Source organism: Protopterus annectens, chromosome 6.part0, assembly GCF_019279795.1.
Source record: "Protopterus annectens isolate FY-2018-M chromosome 6.part0, PAN1.0, whole genome shotgun sequence".
Taxonomy (NCBI): domain Eukaryota; kingdom Metazoa; phylum Chordata; order Ceratodontiformes; family Protopteridae; genus Protopterus; species Protopterus annectens.
In genome coordinates this window covers 285,963,302-285,986,115 of record NC_056737.1, presented here as the reverse complement: position 1 = coordinate 285,986,115, position 22,814 = coordinate 285,963,302, and positions in this window count along the sequence as shown.

The following is a 22,814-nucleotide window of genomic DNA, read 5'->3' as shown; positions in this document are numbered from 1 at the left end:
ATGTGGAAATAATGTAGCATAATCATGTCCGCTTGTAAAAAGTCGCAGTTTGGTGAGAATTGTTACATATTAGAATATATGTAAGGGTGAATAGAGGGTTATAGGTTATACAAGATACATGAAATTAACACTCAGCAGTGTCGCAATAAAAAGGATGTTTACGTTACACTCAAAACATCAACATACAATTAATATATATGCCATAAGATTCCTTCAGTAGGAGGTGTAGGACAACAGACAGTAGACAAAGCAGGGCCATCAAAAGTGCAAATATTATGTGGCTCCCCAGCTGCATTTCTAGTTAATATAAATCATTTTTTTTCATTTCCTTAACGAGGGTTTTTCTTTTTGCAAAATGCACATTAATATGTTTACCTTCTCATGTTCTATTATTGTGCGTTACTTAGTTTTTATATTAGTTTTTTCCACGCACCTTTGATGAAAAGGGACTTTTCTTGTCTGGTTGGATTATCCCAGTCAATAAAAATAATTAAATCTAATTCTCATTCCATTATTGATCCTTTTTTGTCCTCCTTTTTCATGATTGGACTACTGCAGTACTCCTTCCCTGGGTCTAAAGATCATGATTTAATATGTCTTGCATGTCAACAGAACTGCGTGGCTAGATTTCTGATGGGAGCACATAGAAATAGTCACAGTACTCCAGTCTGGCAGGATCTCTACTGGCTGCCGATGGCAACAAAAAGTGTATTAAAAGCTTGACTTACTCACCACGCCCTTCAAACTCTGGTATCTGATTATCTAAAAGAGCTGCTGAGACCCTGCACCCTAGCTAAATATGTCAAATTTTCAGGTCATGAGCTAGTTGCAAAGACTCATTAACTGGCCTGGTTATCTTTTTTTCCAACTATGTCCAGTTCTGTGGAACTAGCTGTGTTCCCTGATTCAAGCAAGCAAATCCTTGTATTCCTTTCAGACATCAGGAAAGTACCATTTCTGTCAGAAAAGTTTATCTGACTCCCAGATGGGTCATCTCATATACCCTTAGATTATTTAAGTTATAGTTCTAAATGAGTTTACGCTTTTAAGATTTCTTACAGTTTTATATTATTTTTAATCTGCACCTTTTAAATTTTTATTTTGCTTTTGCTCTTGCTTGTTTGTAAACTGCTTAAGAATTTAATTAGTTTAATATATAAATGAATGAATACTTACGTTCTTTAGGAGTAGTTAACTACATAATAAAGCTGCATGGAGAAGGGCAGTTTGATGAGTTAAACATTTTGTGGGCAAACATTTAACTGAATCATGGTCCAATGATGGCTGAGTTCAACTTGTATAGGATCCTGTAGGACATCTGCTGCTGTTCCCAGACATAAAGTAGTCATTCTTTAGACAGTTGGTCATGTTTTAAGCAGAAGGAAGGAAGGCAGAAGATGTGTACAAATGTTACACAATCTGGATACAGAATGACAATAAGTTTGTAGTTGCAGTTGAGAGTCTGGAAGCCTGCAGTAGGAATGGTTTTGCTTTATGTAATCTGCAGGTTTTTTGATTTGTTCTACAGATAAGACTTGTTACATGATTTTTTGGATTCCACTACAAAAAAATAAAAATAAAAATAAAATATGTTACATTTGTCAGACTGATTGCACATACTTGAGGTTTTGCATACATTACGTACTAAGTGGGGGAATGCTCAAGTAATGTTATGTTTAAGACATGCAATGGATGGTATCTAAGATGGCAACAAAATTAATTTCAGCTCTTCTGTATGCCTCACTAATATACACTAACCTAAAGAAAAATAATCTCATCAAACTAGCTAATTCCTATAATAACATAGCCAGATTTGCCACCGGCAATCCTTTTAGAACTCACCACTGTCTGAATCTAATGCAGCTAGGCTGGCTTGAATGTCAAAACCAATTAAAACTCTCCCAACTCACCATTGCCCACAAGATATTATATAAACTTAACAGCACTCCTATACTCTCCAGTATCATAATCCCCAATAAAAATCTCAGTTCTCTTCGCTCTTCCAGCAAACTTCTTGCTAGCATAAGCAATCTTACAATATGGCTGGAGTTTCTCTGTTTTCCAACTCTGTGGGAAAAAACTGGAACCTACTGCCTAATGAACTAACTTTAATTTCTTCGCTGCCTCTCTTTAAACAAAACCTCAAAACACACTGGTTATGCCTCTGCAGCAACCCTGACTAATCTTCTCCTTCACTACAGCTATTTCTCCTTTTGAACCTCTACTTATTTCACTTTCATTGAAGTAGGACTGTTACTGCTTAATAGAATTCAACATACTGGCATAATCTATCCTGCTTGATGCTCTGCAAGTCTCTATCCTGTTTGATATACTGATAGTCTACATGTATCTGACTGCATATTGAATTATCCTGTACATTTTGTCACCTGACTACTGTAAATACCTACTTTACTTTATGAATACTACTGTATTTTTTAGTAATCTTATTACTTCCTGTCTTTTAATAATCTTCTATTGAAATCAGTTCATTTACTATGTATTAATATTGATTTCTAATTTGTAAATTTTAATTGTTATATTTCAATTTTTTGTTGCCAATGGAGCTTTTCTCCCCGGGCCTCTACTGAAAATGGAAATATAACCATTTACACTAGCCCGGTTAACAAATGTAAAATAAAATAAAATAATTAAATAAATAAATAAAATAAGATGACCTAACTGGAGTCTGACGATGAAAGCAGGACACATTTCATTCATTAAGCTTCTGTTTTGAGAGGTTGAAGACCAGTTTGAAGTTCTAAATCAACATCAGAGACAGTGGAATTGGCCAGGAAGACAGTATATCCATCTGCATATTGCATGACAATGAATTTGCACAGGGGTTGACCCCATCATTAGGAAATGTCTTAATTAACAGACATAGAGCATAGTTCTTAATGAGCTCCAAAGTCAGTTGGGAGAGACTAAGAGACAACTGTTTTCTATCTGTCTGCTTGCTTCCTTTGAGTATGATTCTGTTGTAATTCTGATACAAAGACTTACATTTCTGTGAAATTCTGCTCAGTAGCAGAGCTGATACAGCAGAGCAAATTACCTGGGTGTTTTGTATTCTATAACCATCTGAATATACCAATTTGATATAAGTGTACTTTTTTGCACTTAATCTGTTTCCGAGATAGTTAACAAAACTGTACTGCATTTATATATTTACTTCATTGCTTATTGCTGACCTCTGTCTGCATTGTTTGTTTCTCAGAGTTAGTTCAGTAGCTAGTTTCACAGTGGGGGTTTGCTTTGCATTCTATGGAGTCGGCCCACCTCAGGTGTTAGCTATTGGCCAAAACCTCTGTGTTTACCTAATTGCCAGAGGATTTATTTTCTCTGTTGTACTTCTGGTACAAATATTTAAATTTATGTGAAATTGTGCTCACTAGCAGAGCCATTATAGCAAGCTAATAATCTGGCTGTGTTGGATTCTATAACCATCTGGATATACCAAACTGATATAAGTATACTTTTTTGCACTTAATCTGTTTCAGTGATAGTTAACAAAACTGTACTGCATTTATATATCTGCTTTATTGTTTATTGCTGGCCTCTTTTCTGTCTGCATTGTTTGTTTTTCCCACCCTCCCAACCAAGTGTTGTTGTACTGTTAAACATGGTAGTTTTGGAATTCCCCGCCCCTGCTGTAAATTTGATTTTGGTCACTCTTCCCATTCCATCTCATTTGCTCACTCAATTGAGTACAATGAGATCATTTGGTATGGACTACCCCCCTTGCTTCTTTGACTTTGGACACTCCTCCCAGTCCCATCTCATTTGATCAGTGAGATCATTTGGGAAGGACAACCCCCTTAGTTTCTTAATCTTGAATTATCTTCTGTTTCCCCCCTCTCCACTTAAAAAATATGTGCACTTTACTCAGCTGCTTTTACAGTAATTGTGTTCTTCCTACTTTATTACCTTATTTTTGCTGCGTGCTCTTAAGTGCTGAAGTATTTCATTCTGCTACATTTATTACTGCTTGTTACTAGCCTGATAAAATTTATCTGTTATTCTAAGCATCTTTCGTTTTAGTACTTGTGCTTCAGGCCAGTTACTTTACATTTAAGAAGGTTATTGCAGTCTACACTCTTGTGGACAAATCCTTATCAAAACTTTCTCTCTCCACAAGTCCATCCAAGTATTCAGAACACTATGTCTGGACAATTTCACCTGCTTGCCTAATTGACATGGGCATAGTGAGACAGTATAGCAACTGCCTTATGTTTACTGACAGCCTTCTTCTCCTAGCACATAATTCTTCTACTGCAAGAAATGTATCTACATCAGTAACCTGGAATCCATGTTCTCTCATGCCACAGTCACTACTGAGAAAGAGAAGATTGCCAGCACAAACACCACACCACTCACATCACATAGCCAAGCACAACACACCCCCACCTATGTGGAGGTCCTCAGTAAAAACTTACCTAAACAGCAGAGACCTCCAAAACACACTCACAAATATTCCACACACAACACTATACACATCACACACAGCAGACAACACACCAGTGTCTCATAAACACAGCCCACAAGGCATAACAATAAACCAAACATACTAGTCTTTAGCGACTCAGTTGTCTGACACACTGATGTCCCCCTCACTAGACTCGATAAGGAGAAGGTCACAGTCAATTGTCTGTCTGGTGCCAGAATCCGCCACATCACACATGCAATTAAGTCTCTCCACAACAAGGACAAGTATGACTCTGTCATTGTCCATGTTGGTGTGAATGACTTGAGATGTACCTCCCTATTGCTAAATAGTTTCTACACTAGTCTTTGCCCCATACAAATATTATTTTTGAGAATGTAATACCCATATATCATACCCCTTGTCTGATTACCTCTCTTTGCAGTACTATTTTGAACAGGGACAGTTTTTATGAAAATGGTGATTGTTACTGAATACATGAAGTTTAGCAGGCAAAAACAGATCATATAGCTAAATAATGTAAATGCTTGCAGAAATGTAAGAGTTTTGTTGTCCCACATTAATAAAAGTTTTGCATTAAGTGTATAAACTCTTTTTAGTTAAATGGTTATTGTACATATCATTTAAGACCAGAATTGCACAGTTAACTTTTTATGATTGTTCATTTATTGTGTATGTGTACGCTGGGAAACACATATTTGATGCAATCTTAATACAATGTATGACTGAAGTTTAAGGCACATAAAGGACGTTCCACATCAGACCCTATATTGTATTTTAAATTCATTTACAAACAATTTTTCTATAAGAAACTGGATCACTGTATAAACATGCAACCTGTTTCTGTAACTGCCATAGTAATATGCCTGAAGGTCACTTAATGCAGATATTGTATTATAGCACTTCCTTTTTATGCCATTTTGTAACGTATAATGATATGTCATTTTTCAGAGTATCATATATTAGTTCCTCTGAAAAATAACACATATTATACTATATTGTTTTTTTTTTTCCTGAGGCAGTGTTAAAGAAGGCTGTTTATCTTTAAAAAGTCTTAGACAAGATATTTCAAAAACAAAAAGGTAATATGAAAACACATTTTCAAATATATAATAAAAGGGAAAAAATGAAAAAAATATATAATTAAAGTAAACTTCTCTATTCACTTGCACCAGTGATCAGTAAAGACAACAGAGAGATGAAGATTAAAATGAGATGAAAAATTCAAACAAGTAATAATAACACCAAATTGCCACAGATGGTCTGCAATCAGTTCTATTGTCACAAAGAGAAACAAAATGTAATTTTAGTGCAGTATACACATCTGAGTCATAATGAACAAAGACAGAGAGGAGAGAGAAAGCAAATACATAGCCTTAAAAAATACATCAGCCCAATGATGTGTGCAGAAAACAACCAGGATAACTGAAATAAAAAGGGCATGTGATGGTATTGTACTGGAAGAGCCTTGTAGGTTTGTGAATGGTGAAGCTGTTTGAAATCATGTGTGTGTGTGTGTGTGTGGGGGGGGGGGTATTCTGGTCAAGACAAAACACGATGTGGACTAGGCACTGGTCTGTATATCTATCAGGTTTCCAAAGACCTAGTGCTTTAGCATATATTGGACAGTAGTCCAGCAGAGCTCTTCATGAGTGTGTGGTTGGGGGGAACTCAGCCTTAAGAGTGCCACCATTTCAATGGGGAGACAAAATCTTGTCTTCTTTAAATCAGTTATGATATTTCATATTGTAAGGCACAGACCTTTGGTCCAGTAATTAGCTGTGAGCCATGAAGAAGGGGAGCACAGGAGAACTAGTACTGACAACCAACACTACTAAAAGGCTACAGCATTATTTCTACTTGCAAATGGCAGGAAGTTTGTTAAGGAAACAAACAGGAAGAGGGATGCAGACACAACAAAGATGGAGAAATATCAGAAAAAAAATATTTTCTATAAGATAAGTGAGACATGTGAATGACAATCACTAAGTCAAAAGACAATGATCTGTAGGATCATGGGACACTTTCTGATGTTTGGTGACCACAGACTAGCACTGGTATCATACCGTGGTGAACTACCTGTGCAGTGAGTCAAGAGCAGACTTCTTAAAGAGGCACTCCTATTGTTCAGGTCACATGCAGTTGGGCAGTTCAATATTTAGACGGCAATGAGAAACACAATATAATATAGTGAGATTTTACTGCGAGAAGAAGGATCAGTGTAGGTTGATACCACCAGGAAGATGTTTTGTCACTATAATCGAGCTCAGCAAAAGATGTTAGCAAAAATCTGAAAAACGGTGAAGGAATAGAGAAGGTAGACATAAAACTGTTAAGAAGGGGTATAGATGCAGGTGAGGCATGCTGTACTCTGGTTGTGCAAAGATCATTCTGCAAACCTTGTTTACAAGGATCAAAAAGACAAAACAGAAGTAAAACAGACAGACTACTGCTGACATTAAACTATGCAAAGTCAAGGCCATGCAGAAGGTGAATGGTAAGCTGGTAGAGTGGAAAAAACTGTTTCTTCTTCTGCCATGCAGTCAAGAGAGAGAGAGAGAGAGAGAGAGAGAGAGAGAGAGAGAACAAATTAGACTTTTTAACTGGTAGGGGTTTTAGATTTACATCCAAGTATAAAATTAATTAAAGCTGAGAAACTGGTACTGGATGGAGTGCCAGTAGGGCTGTGGACACTGCATATCTAAGAAACTGCATTCCGTAAGCTCTAAGATATTTTCAGCAAGAGTCTGAGATATGAGGAGAGATTCAAGACTAAAGGAGATGTGGTGTACTTTAGCATCAATAATCCCAGCTACTCTTCCATGAGCAGCTGGTATACTTAAACTTGCAGAAACAAACACGATGTCTGTAAAATAAGTTGCAGCTATGGAGTTATTATTGTCCTGCTAAGCCCCTATACCTTAAGCCACCAAGCATGCTGTACCTATTTAAAGGAGTTTATGCACTAACTGCGTACTACCCACTCGAGTAAATTGTTTAGACTGAGCATAGTGAATCTTCATACCTAACTGTACAGAAAGTGTAAGGGACATTTAAAATGCACTAAAAGAAACAGAGGAATGCACTAGTCTACAGATGCAGAAAAAAAGTTATTATAAAAAGCCATATTGAAATATTTGTGATTCCCATCCCCAGCACTAGCAAAGAAAATTAATTTCAGTTGAGGACACTCTCATTCTGTCTCCCCTGGGAGACTGGCTCATCATTTTACCTGTAATTTGCACTCCTGTGCTAGTACTATAAAGAATAACAGCTCTGCAGGAAAATTACAGGTTATGAGAAACTGCAATGCATAAAAAATGATTTGATACTAAACTAGTTCCCTCTCTTTCAGCACTGTGTTGACTCAGCCTGAAGTGGGATTCCGCAACTCCCTCCATAATAGCAATGGCTGTCAAAATCCCCTTCTGTTTACCCCCCACATGCCCTTCTCTGTCACATATTGACCTGTTTTAGTCTCTTTTTAAAAGAGTTTTACTTTTTTTCAGAAGAAAAAATGATGTCTCCTGCTTTTGGGCTATTGATTGTATATTATCAGTTCTCCTCACACACACTGACAATTACATGTAGCAGCGAGGTAGCCATGACAATGAAGCTTGGTTTCCATGGCAATGAAAGAGGCCTATTGCAACCACCAGGAACCTGTTTTATAGTGATAATCGCACCACTCATTTCATTTTAATTGAAATTTGAAATCATGTTCTGTGTCTGGAAGTAAATGGACTTTTTCCCTGTTTTTTCCTCAAAACCCTAGCAGATGTTAAGATTTGTACATTTTCTAAATGCCAAGTATTAACTTCTTAAGATTTTTTTTCATCATGCAGTACAGCAGATGAGAAAATAAAAAAGAAGCTTGTGGGAATTAATGTCTAATGAAAGTTAATTCTGAATTATAAATTTTATTTTATTTTCTTTGAATAATTGTACATGAATTGGCTCCCTGGAATTACCTCAGATTTGTAAGCAAAGAGGTGTTAACTAATCTTTTGTCACAGGATGATAGAAAAATTCCTATAGACCATTTCCCCTCTAGCATGTAAAATGTATGCTATTTAGCAGTGCTTCCCTCATATGGTGCTTATCAGTAAGTCTTCTTTTTTAAAATAGCATTTGCCTTCCATTTTAAACACTAGACACTGAGCAGAAAGTTAAGTTATACTGGTTAATTACTTCTCAGAGTAGACTAATCAGACATGGCAAAAAGGCATACTGGATCTATAAAATTCTGTAACACTTCTGGTCATATCATGTCAGATGACCATAGTAAATCTACAGAAACCCCAAAGTAAGAGATGTATTTAGAAAAAATATATAATATTCACTATGTAATAAAAAATGGGTCTCCAGAGTCTGCAGGTTATTAGAGATTTACCTGCTTCTGATCTGGTTAAGTTAGTTAGCTGCATCTTGTTCATAGATTCATGAGTAAGTACTAGGCTAGCTGTTCTTCCAGGCCATTTTAAACCTACCAGTTTTCTTCAAAGGTAAGAATCAAACCCTGTGCCCTGTTTCTGTGAATTAAACACCTTAACCATAACACCAATCCCCAACCTAAATGTTGCGTAATAAGGGTTTCATAGGTAAATACTACACTATCAGTCTGCAGACCATTACAGGTCAGAGTCAAACCATTTACCTTATATTTGTAAGGTAAAGACTATAACCATTATGACAACCCTGGTTTTGTAACAGCATGACATGATATAAGGCCACTCCCTATATCCACTACCTTGCTTTTCCTTATTGCTTAAGTATTTTCTTAAAGAATCATGGCTATACCTCTCAACTATCTAGATTTTTGTAGAATGTTTAGATTTTTTATTCATATTTTTGTTCTGTTCCTCATAAAATTGGTGGTTTTCTGACAATTGTGTTAGGATTGAATTCACTAAATAATGACACATGTCCAGTTATTGACTGGGGTGCCTTTTGTGTAGAGTCTGCATGTCCTCCCTGTGTTGGTGTGGTTTCCTCTTGGTGCTCTGTTTTCCGCCCACATTTCAAAGACCTGCAGTAGGTGGATTGGACATTCTGGCCAGAGGTGTCAGTGTGCATGTGAGTGTGTGGAGTGGAAGAACTACTATGGCAGGGCTAGCCACTCGGCAGTGTAAACTTTGGTTCTAGATGATTGTCACTGTTAACGTGACACACCATCCCCATATGTAAAAACTGGAAAAAGGGGTTGTCCCGGTCCCCTTCAATAAACACATCACACCAAATGACATTTGATGACCTTTATTAAATTTCCATAACATAGCTTTGTTCACCAAATTCATTAATTACAACTATTCATAACATAATTGATTCTAAACACAGTGTGACATCCTTGTAATGTTAATCAGGGCAGCGTATGTACTCACCCAGCCCAGTAAGCAGGGTCCATACATCTGCTCGCTTACTTTACTTATGAAGCACCATCCTTGTAATGTTAGACAGGGCAGCGTACCTACTCACCCTGCCAACAACTATTCTTGTAATGTTAATCAGGGAAGCGTACCTACTCACCCTGCCAACAAGTAGGGTCCATACCTCTGCTCGCTTATTTTGCTCATGAAGCTGCATCTCATCTCACTTCATACACCATTCACTGAATCACCTTCCACCAAATAAGCAGCATCCTTACCTCCGCTTGCTTATCTATTCAGCAAGCTTCCTCCAACTACTCATTTTCCTTTCCCCCAAATCCTTGTAATGAACATTCAGACACTAGAGGGGGAATAGAAGAGGGCAAGCCTATCCCTCTTCTCCACCTACCCCCACTGATAAATAACCCTAATCCCACCAACCCACCAATGAAAAGAGGGAGGGTGTGTGGATAGCAAGTTCACGCCAAAATGTGATTGCTTAACCCAGCTACACTAGACTAAACATCTTAAGCCCCTCCCCATACTTATCTCATTTCTACCCATCATATCAACCTAACCCCCATGAAGATGTCCTGGGACAACTTGGTTTGTTGCCAGACTTCATTTGTGGAAGGATAAATGGATTTGAGTTCAAGACTTCATAGCCTTTAGAAAATGCATGGTAATACAAAATCTTTTATTCTGGCAATTTTCTAAGTTTATAAGAGCAATATTTAAAATTTCTCCCTATATTTTTTGCCTTTTTGCCCTCTGTTAATTTTGGCTTTGTCCAGATTTCTTGCACAAACAGGTTGAGAGGTATGATCATAGTTACAAATATGAATCATGAGGTTAGACTCTGTCAAGGTTCAACCAAGCATTCTCCATTAGCATTATTTTCCCGAACATGCCTACAAAACATTATGATTTACAGAAGTCAGGTAATGTCTACAGTTGTCTTTGTTGTTCTAACACATGATCAAAAATATTGTGCATTCAAATTTGGCTCATATCTGGAAAACAGAATTTGATCCGGCTGTGATTCATTAATAGCTTATATAGAGCAGCAGCTGTCTTCAGAAATGATCGTGCAAAACTGTAAAGTGTCTGTAATTATTAATACAAAAGGTATGGGAAAAAGTGGAATACTTCTGTTACTCTATTCAAACATAAACTGCATGAATAGATGGATAACCGCAAATTCACCCTTGGTTTATCATTAACGGCTTTCATGGGTACGGGAAACATGTAGGTATCCAACATATATTTGTGCGATCCATCTTTGGAGATTACTTTTGCAAAATATAAGGGCTAATAATTACTCTGGGTATGCAGGATAGACTTCTTAAGATCCTCACAGATCAATAACTTAGTAAGCACCTAAGAACATCATCCCAAGCTGGTGAGGCATACAACACATATATAACTTCTTTATTATAATTCCTGCTATTGTATTATGCCAGTAATTCTAAAGTTAAGTTGTTAGCTTTTATCTGTCAACCTGTGATAAAGTCAACATGAAAGGATGACATTAAATCTGGGCTAAAGGTTTTTAACCCATTAGTTAGAATGGAGGTTATTATTTTTTTTTCTGCTGTTTGGGTATGAACCTAGTGTACAGTTCTGCTAAAAACAGGACTGCAGAGCTTGTTAGTTTTTCTGAATTCCAGGGATTATATATTTCTTTATACAGTATGCCCTTTCTTCCACAAATCTCTGGTTCTTAGCAAAGGAAGTGTAATCTATCTCAATAAAACAAAATTTGCGCTTTTTAGGGATGCTTATAGACATAGTTGTTGTGTCTTTCGGCTTTTCCCAGTTAGGGGTCGCCACAGCGGAACTCTGGTCTGCTAATGATTGGTGCCGAGTTGCCAGCTCTGACACACAACCTTCAACGAAGGTACGCCCATTCACGCATGTCTTCACACAGAAGACGCTTTAACTGAGAATCGAACAGAACAACGTCTTACTGTGAGGCGACAACGCTACCACAGTACCACCACCGTAGTCATGCTTATAGACATAGTAGAATAACAAAATAGATATCTGTTTATTCTCAACAGGTACACAACTCAAAGCAATGCATGTTTTTATATATGTGGGTGGAAGACTGGACCCCAGTTTTTCTTTCTTACTGGATATCCAACAAATGCAATCCAAGTTCTCAGCAGTGTTGGACTCCTGCATCAGACTACCTATATACACTGCAGTGACAGCATGTAGGGCTTCATGTCAAGGGATTTTCTGTTATTACATTAGTGGAGTTTTATCTTCCCTGCTCTAGTATGTTTTTATAGTGATCAAACCCAACAGAAAACTATGGGAAGTAAGGTCTTCATGCTTACGTTCCTGTCCACCAATAGTGATTATCAGTGTGTGAAACTGCAGAAAGCAGGAGAGGTGCTTTGCATGCTAAGTTCCACCTGCTCATGCAGTCATTCAGAACATAGTTACCCTCTCTAGCAGATATGCCCCATGATTGTGAGCTGGATAATGTGTGTATGAACAATTCTGAATATTCTGAATAAGAAAATTCTGAGAGTGAGGCAGTGTCCTTAAATCATGTTAGGCAATAAGGCATTTGTTTGCCATAGTATTCTACCAGTTCATAAATTCCTTTACTGTCCTGCAGCAGTTTACATGTCCAGAATTGATATGTTGTGTTTCCATATATACATTTCGTGTTCATCAATTTTTTTGGTGCATTTTTATTGAAACACTACAAAAAGCAGGTAAAATGATATTGGAGTTTAATAAATTTATTAAAAGCTCTGAACTCCAGTGCCATTTACTCAGCTAACTCCTTCCATGATTTTTTTTACTCCTGGAAGGCATCATCTTCCTTTCTAGAGCTTGAGTGAGGTGTTTTTAAAATATTTATTGAATTGAGTAGTTTTACAGAATTCTTTTTTCTGAATCTATTCTTGAAAAAGTCCCTTAGATCTTTTTCTTTTAATCCAGTTCCCTATTATACATGGAATACATAAAAGAAGGCACAGCAGTTGACAGGAGCTGATAGCCTTTTTTTCACCGACTGCTAGTCTTTTTTGGCGATATGTAGAACATACGAAAACCAGAAAAGCATGAGCATCTCATTAGTTGATGGGGTGGTAGCTGTTGATTTTCACTGGCACTCGGAGTGACAAGACCATTCCTTACAGCAGAGTCTAAACATGGCGTAAGGTGGTCCTGGTGGGCTGAGCTATAGTTTCTTTGTAGTAGAGGCATGGCAGCTGAAGAAACACTAACTGTACAGTACGTTGCCACCCTGTAACAAATGATTAATAACTTTCACTGGCAACTTGTAGTTACCTTTATAAAGCCACTCTTTTTGCCTAGTACATATGTCCTCTCTCCTTATGTTCAGCTGTATTTACACATTTAATTTATCTTATCTATTAAAATACACATGGATTCTGTTCATCTTGTATGGAGACTAAACAAGCAGCAAGAGTGTAAAAAGCTGTTGAATCCAAATTAAATAAGAGGTTTAAATGATACCTTTTAAAATTACAATTTCAGCACTCTAAAAACAGCGGCTGTGCACTTGTTAGTGTCAAGGTAAGCTTTTCTTTACAAGTAGAGCTTAGAGACCATGTAAACAAGTAGTAAGAGGTTCATAGGTTAGTACTAGGCTAATTGCCCTTGTGAGCCATTTTAAGCCTAGCCAATTATCCCTTGTGAGACTCAAACCCTGCACCTTGTGTATGCAAGACAAACACCTTAATCATTAGGCCACCCTCCCATCCAAATGTCAAAATGTACCCTATTGCCCAGGACTCGGACAAGTTAAGCAAAAAACATAGCAATGGATGTCTGCATTGTGCTCAGTGTTAACAGCCAGCAATCCACAATATCCACGCTCTGATGTCCTGAGGTATGTAGAACACATGTTGGCCCTCAACAGCTTCTTGCAATGAGCAGGAACCAAACTCTGAACAGCATAGGAGGTGAAGATCAGGATCTTAAGGGCACACATAGGAGCAACTGAAAACCAATGCACATCCCACAGACCTGGGCTATTATGACTAAGTCAGGCAACAGAATCAGACAAGATCACTATGCATAAGTCCATGGTAAGAAGCCCTTCAGTAGTCAAGCAGTCAGATATCTAGGGCATCGGCCAACACTGTCAAGTCCATCGATATAATAGGCTGCCTGACTCAAATTCTAGTCTTCAGCTGGAAGTACTATATGTTGACAACACCATTAGTCTGTCATTTAATAAAACATACTGATTACTGAAACAAGGCACAAGTTATGCTTGTTTCCTCAATCAGTTATTAGGAGGGAAGCAAAAAAATATATAGCAGGAAGATGGCACCATGAATGTGTATGAGTACGACACTGATCTTTGATGTGTTGAATTTAAGGTTCATTATCCTCATCCATTCAGAAAATGTGCCCAATGAATTCTCAGGGGTATTAAAATCAAGCAGAAAAGCCTGAGAAAAAGAGAGGTAAATATTTATATCATCAACATATCATTGATGTAAATGCCCCTCACCACAGTGACCTCATTCAGTGGCAACATATTGCCTATAAACAAGATGGAAGCCATAAAAGAACCATGAGACAACCTACAGATCATGGAGAGACAGCTGGAGGAGTTAATCCCAGATACTACCCACTGAAAGTGCATCAAGGAGTAGAAGGCAAGCCACTCAAGCATGGTGGTATTAAAGCTGCTCCAGTGGCATAGAGATAATAAGCCCTGACTACGGCCCAGCTTACCTCGTTTTAATTATCAGCTTGGGTGACTGACAGAGTGGCCAGGATGGATGGGTGGGAGAGGGCACTTGTTGGTGACACTCCCAAATGGAAGGCATGGTCCAAAGTGGGGAATTGTCCTCTGGCATGTACAATGAGCTTGGGGACAGGAAAATTGGGTAGGGTGTAAAATCCAAAAAAAAAAAAAATCACCAGATGGAAGCAGAGATGCTCAAGCCTCCAAGATGCCTTAAGATCCATGACTGCCCATAATAACACCAGAATTATACAATGACTGGCCATTAACATTCAGAAAAGAGTACACTGATTGGTCAGCCCAACCAGAATGCCCATTGTAAATCAAGAATATATCAACGGTAAAAGTCTGGCCACTAAAGTATCATTGAGTGGGACTTTTTTTCTATTGTTATGTGATACATACACATTTAATTGAAGCCTGCAAGATTCCCAATGCTGCTATAACCAGCTGAAAAATCACTAGAAAATAAAAGCATGGCTTATGTACAGCTCTTACAATTTGTTTCACTAATTTTGTTAGCTATCCTTAATATGTTTTCAAAACAAACTTGATCAGATAGCCATTGTTCACAAAAAAAAAAAAAAACAAAATAGCATTGTTTTGTGAACCTGTCCTTTGTGGATTGTCTGAATGAAACTTGTTGGTTAATAGAGCTGCAATACAACATATGATGTTACTTATCAGACTTGGTTTAAGAGGGGGACACAAATGGAAACCATTTTTTTTATGAAACAAAATCTGAAACTTAAATCCGTGTCATTATTTAGCGACTTTGTTCTTGTATTGCTTGCTTGCTAAGGCATTAATGTACTGCGTAAGCCTGGGAATACAAGTCCTATACACATGCACAGTACATTTATAAAAGGGCAGAATCAGGAAAGAACGAGGAAGAACAGCATGGCGCCATTACACAAACATATTATTTAAGAAACATAAGTAATTTTTTTTCTTTAATAATGTCATTGTATAATAGCAATAACCAACTCCTAGATGTGGTGTATTGAAAAGTACCCATAGTTGGCTTTGTTTAATCACTTGGACTTCACCTTTGTGATTAAACCACATCAACCATGGGTAAATCTTCTATATACCACACCTACATTGTCGGTTATTGCTATAGTAGCCCAGGGGGTAGGAGAATGGTTGCTAGTCCCAGTGTGGATGTGGGGCACTGGGTGCTGGACCAATAATAATGAAGACAGTGGGAAGAGAACAAACATAAAAAGAATGGTGCCATTAAAGCCACAATAATATTTTAAATGGACAATAAGGATCAAACAATCCCTACATCAAAAACACAGAGAAAGCAAGTAAGACCAGGACTGAAAAAAACCACCATTCCATTGCAATTAGTAGGTCACTGGCTACTGAAATGCAAGCAGTCACAGTGCTCTGCCTTGAGTCTAAGAATGGTTGACTGAAAAAGTTCTGAGAGACAAAGAGACGTAAAAAGGGACCCTTCCAAGTATGCACTTGGTTTTACAGAACTGTAGCAAGGTTGGTTGTTTGGTGACATAAACATCCCCCCAAATGAGTTGAAAAACAAAAAGAAATGTCCATGCAAAACTACAGACCAAAGAAAAAAATTCATCATGCAAAACAAAGGGACATCATGGACTTATAGAACACCTTTGCTGAACTGGAGCAAACAGCTTTATTATGTTTATGCTACAGTTCACTAATTATCACTTAAGCTAAAATGCATAATAAAAAAACAAAAAATGTCTTTAAACTAAACAAAGAGCTATTATATATCTGCACAGTAGCTCTTTGTTAAACCTACTTCAATATCTTTACTGAACTGTAAGAAAAGCTATACTATCTCCTTGCTACAGTTCCTAACATGAACACAGACTGACTTATTTAAGCAACTTCAAAAGCCATCATCACAGCTGCTTAAATAATTATCAATATTGTTTGCTATGACTGATCAGTAAAGCTTCTGCAGTGCCATCTGCTCCCCATAGTGCATCAGTCTCCTTTCCTCTACCTTTCTCATGGTGTTGGCTTTCTCGCTAATCTTACCAATAAAAAGAAAGCCAGAGACCAGATAGGAAATAACCAGCCAGTTAGTATCAAGTGTCAGGCTATAAAAATTATGGTCATTAAAACCTCCTTCAAGGAAGCTGGAAACACTCCAGACCTCAACTATGACCTCACAGTCTAGACAATGGCCAATCCTTGTTACACGAGGCATGATGTACTCAGTCTTGTGTTGCCAGGATCTAATACATTGTAAATATGACACACTGTTGTTGAAGCAATTAAGTAGTTAAAGTCAGCCAAGTGAAATACAGTATTACTCAATCGCAATTTTGTAAAGAAAGAGTGCCTCATCTTAACAATGTAATCTGCAACAAATCGTGTTATTTCTTCATTATTAATTCAAAAAAATATCAAAAAAGTCAGATTAGCAAGGTACACTCAGACTCATAGTTTAAAGACCACTTGAACAAATGCAACTAGAGTATTTAATTCAATGGAATTCTCAATAAATACAAAAGATGCCTTTCTATGTGGGTTTCTGGAAAGGTTAGCATTATAATTCTGACTGTCATTGAAAAGGCACATTCGCTGCCTTTTATGCTCTGACTTTCATCCCACCATTCAACATTATTGTGAGTCTTGGTCAAATTATGCTTCTTTCTGAGTGATAGTCTAATGACATATGCAAGCTGGGGCAAGAGTTTCCACAGCACAGGTTACAGCCTTGTCACTAACTAGAACACAGGTGTCAGGATCTTCTGCACAGATCCCATCTAGCACCTGGTTGAGGTTAGGAGGTATGCTCATGCAATTAACTGTACTCAAATCCGAGTGTCTGACCAGCTTCTTATTTGGTGATGGAAAATGGCAAGGCCATACTTGAATCAAAACATGTACTGTTCTGTACTAGAGAGTGTTTCCACCAAGGAGTCCCTAGCTTCAAGACTAATCTGGAATAGCAAGTCCAGTAAGTAACTGAATTTACAGGTTTGCAGTGGTAACAAATCTGAGTAAAGTTTTCTAGAAGGCTGACACAAATGGTGGTAGAAAAATTAGGTCAGTGTCATTAATCAACAATAAAGGTTGGTACTGACATACGAGAATGCAGCACCAACTGAGTTATATTATAAATGTTTCCTTTTAGAACATATATGGGAATATCCAAATTCTTTGGAGCTTTAAGTCATGAATATTAGCAGAATCAAGAAAGTTAGTAATTCGATCTGTTAATATCAACAAAATGCTTAATTTTACATTTACCCTCCTTTCACTGAATACAGTTTGAGTCAGACAGCAGCTAGAATGCATTTGGCTTAAGGACCCCAAAACTATCAATTAGATTTATAGGTGTTTAGGTTCATAGGTGTTTACTAGGCTAATGACCACAAATGCCTTTTTAAACCTAGCCACACATCCTAAATCACTGACAAGTTCTCATACCTCTGATCACAGGCTGCATGTGTCCATTAGAGGCACAGGTGCCAAATCAGGGATGAATTTCCTGTTCCCCAACCAATTGTCTAACCTACACTTGAATTGGATTAGGGAGGAAGTCTGCTTCACATGGATGAAAAGTCTGTTCCAGAGAAAGGGTAGTCTCTGGGTTTCATACCTGTCGCTCCAGAAGGTCCTATTTATATCACAGGCAAGGTTTAAGTCTTTAGAATTGGTAATTGTTTTGTTGTGTGTGTTTTTGGATATGTAGGAGGTTCCTCAAAGTGGAGTCTGACAACGCTTTGTATGCCAGGCATAGATCTCCCCTCAACAGCCTGTAGGAGACGTAATACAGGGATAGGGACTTCAGATAGACAGTCTGCATAGGACATGTTACTTATACCCTGTATTCATTTAGTGAAGAACCTCTGTAGACATTCCAGTTGTTAGAGATGACTGGTTAGGTACATACCAAAGGGGGGATTGTATCAATAATAGCTCTGATGAATGCCAAATACAGTGGAACAATGACTTCCTTGGACCTAGATGTCATACTTTTGTTTATAAGATGAACAGCATAGAATGATTCCTTCACTACTGTAGACACATGATGGTCAAGGGCTACATTACTGTCTATGTGTTTTCCCATGATCAGCTGATCAGCTCTAAGGGGTGTGTTGTCAATATGATAATTACCAGAGGTAGATGACATCCTAAAGGATACTATCATGCATTTCTTGGCATTTAGGTTTAGTCCATGACTCTGACACCAGTTACTTGACTGTCAGTCCATCCTGGAGAATATTTGTGTCAGTGGGCGATTCAGTGATAACTCCTAATTTGCAATCACCTGTAAATTTAGTCAGCCAGAGGCCACTGACATTGACTTTAACTTCAGAGAAGTAAATGCCAAAATGGACCGGTCCCAGGACCGATCCCTCTTTGCTTATCATTGGCCTCTTTGTAGAGGTGGACTCCCCAATTCTAACTTCCAGCGTCCTGTCTGTTAGCCAGTTGGCTATCCACCAGGTGACATATGGGTTTGTACCTAACCTCATGAGTTTGTCTGCAATGTCTGAGTGAGGTATTGTGTCAAATGCCTTGACCAGGTCAAGGTAGGCAGTTTAAAACATTTGTCCTCATCCTTTGCTTTGGTGACCAAGTCCACCAAGTTGAGTAAGCATGGCCTGCCCTTGACAAAACCAAACTGGGTTGGGTCTAGTGTCTAGATGTTTCCTATATTGTTATTGATCATTTCCATGATAATTATTTCCATGGCTTTGCAAATGAGACTAGTGAGACTTATAGGTCTGTAGTTTCCAGGGTCTGTAGATGGCCCGCCTTTGTGCAGAGGGATGACTGTTGCCATTCTTCATTCATGAGGCACAAAGCCTGTTTGGAGGCTGCATTTAAATACCAGTTCCAGAAAGCCTGATCGGTTTTGTTTCATGCTATTTAGAAGGCATCCTGGGATATTGTCTGGGCCCAGTGATGCAGTATTCTGGCCTTAGAGACAGCATTAAGGACATGTTTCCTAGTGAAAGCATGGAGAGCTATATTTGTAGGTATTTCCTGAGGGAAGATTGGGGGAAGGGAGGGGTAAAGTTAGAGCTGAAATTGTCGGACAGTAGGCTTACTATATCTTCTGGCTTTTTAATTTCTCTAAAACTTTTTGGTTTCTAACACCATGACAGGAATGGACCCCATTCCTAAGTCAAAGTACAATTAAAGTTCATGAAATTAGTATTGTTCCCATATTTGATGTCAGCCAGAAGCACTCTTCACAGCACCTGCAATGTACCCAGTAATGACTCCTTCTACAATTCGTATGGAATTACATGTATTGGTAACATATCCAAATACGATTGTAGATTCTTTTCTATAAGACCCATTGCTCCTACTACTATTGGGATGGTATTGGTATCTTTCTTCCACATTGCTCTCGTTTCTGCCTGCAAATCCTGATATTTTATGATTTTGTGTCTCTCTGTTTAGCAAGACACTGTAGTAACTGGGTGTGATGATTTCAATGATCAATGTTACTTTTGTCTTCTTTTTATAGACCACTATATCCAGTTTTCTAGCATCTGTCTTTTGAACTTTTGGTAATGGATGAACCCCAATGATGTAAACTTCATCATTTTCTATGATGCTTTGTGGCTCATGTTTCTAATGTTTTTCAGTCACTTCCATACCATAATATTTGCACAATCCCCAGTGCAACAGTGTTACATTATTATGCCTTTCAGTATATAGTCCTTCTGCCATTAGTATGTCACAACTAGCAAAAACGCTGTTTTCAGGATTAATTTAAGTTGGCTAAAGTATTCCTTATTAAGTTTTATTCACATTTCTAAATGTTTTATTATTGATCCTTAACAAATTCCCAAATATTTATACCCTCCATATTGCTCAGGTTCTTTTATATCACATTCTAGTCCCAAACTGCTGTGTTCCTGGCTCTGCAGTTTTCCTGCTTTAAAAGTTGCTTTACCACATTTATCAAGACCAAATTACATTCTTATATCATCTAAAAAAGTTTTAACAACTTGCAATTGTGCTTTTAGTTCCTCATCTGATGAGCTATACAGTTTTAAATCATCAACAAAGAGAAGATGAGAAGTCTTTGCACCTTTTTGTTCTCTAGGAGCCAAATTGTAGCCATGGCCTAAGCTGTTAAGTAGACAGCTTAATGGGTTAAGGGCAAGGCAGAATAGCAATGCTGACAGAGAGTCATCCTGGAATATCCCCCTTTTAATTTTTATCCCTGGGATAATAATTTCTCCTTTATCATGACATTGCAAAGTGGTCTGCCACTGTTTCATGGTCACTGTAATGTAGTCGATCACTGAATGGGTGAATGTGGGATACTATCAAATCATACCTCTCAACTGTCCCTGATTTCCAGGGACGTCCCTGATTTTGAATCAAATTCTAACTCTGTCCCACTTAATCCCTCCTAAAACTAATGACTTTTGGAGGAAAGATGGTGAATTACACGTAATGAATAATGACAACAATTAAGAGTTATAAACTTCATTTACCTCTGAAAATGTGTATTAATTCATATGCTCTGAGTCTGTCAATGTGTCAAGTTAATAGCACTAATATTTTAAATGTGTCCCTGATTGTCCCTGATGTTGTCATGACTTGTTCCTGATTCAGTTGATATTTGTCCCCAATCGTTTGAGAGGTCTGTATCAAATGCTTTTTGTAGTCAGTCCATGCCATACTTAGATTCTTCCACCTTTTACAGTTCTCTGCTATGACTTTTATTTAACAATAAATGATCCTTTGTTCCATATAACTTTCTTTTATTGCCCTTTTGTTCTACTGCCATAATTGTTTTCTTCTAAATGACTATAAACTCCTGTCAGCATCAATTCCCATGTATAGTCTATACATTGTCAGAAGGCAAGTTATTAGTCTATAATTTTTAGGGTAGCTTGCAGGTTCACTCTTTAGTATGAGCATTGTTTTTCCTGTTATTAGCCAGGTTGGTGTCTGTTCAGGGTGCGCATATAACTAGTTCTTACTCATGGCCAAATCTCTGTGCAAAGATGTTAATACTTTTAAACAAAAGTTAGGTACTGCATCTGGGCCTTCCAATTAGAGGCTTTTCTTAACTTTGTTTCAATCTCTCTGGCTGTTACTTCATCCCATTTCATATCCTGCACCTTTAAATTATTTCTTTTACTTCTTCCATCCATTTAGCATCCACAGGATCTTCATAGATACTTCTCCAAAATGTATCTATTTCTTAATTTTTTGGTGGTCTTTCAATTCCTTTTACCTTGTTTTCCAATTCTCTATAATTTTTTTTGGGTCATCAATAAATTGCTTATTTTGTACTTTTTCTTTATATTTATCTGTGTATTTTCTAAGTTTTTCTGATGTGCTGAGATTTTTAGTTTATTTGCAATAGTGCATGATAGATCCTGGTCTGTTCTAATACTGTGCATTTCTTTTATCATGTCTATCTTTCTTAGTATTTATGCTGATCTGTTGCCTCTTCTATAATCTTATAACAGTGACACTTCTTGTCTTAAATGTTTTTATAGTTTTCTTTATTCGATACTTCCATGATGGTATTCAATTTCTCCCCTTCCTTTCCCCCACTAGCCAGTGTCCTTGTGGTAGAACTTTATCAGTTATTAATTTAGCTGCACAGTAATATATCCTGTTTACTTCTGTTATATCACATGAATCTCTATGGACAGTCCTAATTACTGTGTTCATTTGTTTTATCAGACTTCTGACTTTTTGGGTTTTATTGACCTTTTGTAATCTATTTATTTCCTTCATCGTAATATGTCTATCTATATCTATTAAATCAAGCAATTTTTCTTCTTCTTCTAAACTGAGGGCACATTTTTTGTTTTTCATTTCCTGTGGGCATTCTATAGAAAGTTCTATAGTATCTTCCTGTGGCACCTTCTGTTCAGTTTCATCCTGTGCCATCCGTTGCTCTGTCATATGGGAACTCACTGGCCTATCACTCCTCAACATTGACTGCATCAGAGTTTCCACAGTTTCCTGTTCCTTCCCTTGCTGTCTAGTTTCAAGTGAATGTTTAGACAGGTTTCCTGTGGAAGGATCCAAAATTTCTTTATATGGCATCTTACCAATTGCTTCCTGTTCCACTGGTTTCCCCTTAATGGGGATATCCTTAATCTATCCTGTTGTGGTGCTTTCTTAATTAGATTTTCTACACTGAATTTTTCACTTCCAGGTACTCCATAACCTCAGTTTCTATTTCTTTAACTTATCCATTGCTAATCTCCTTTTCTATTTTTCCTCTTTGTCTTCTTATTTTTTGTATCGTAAACTTTTC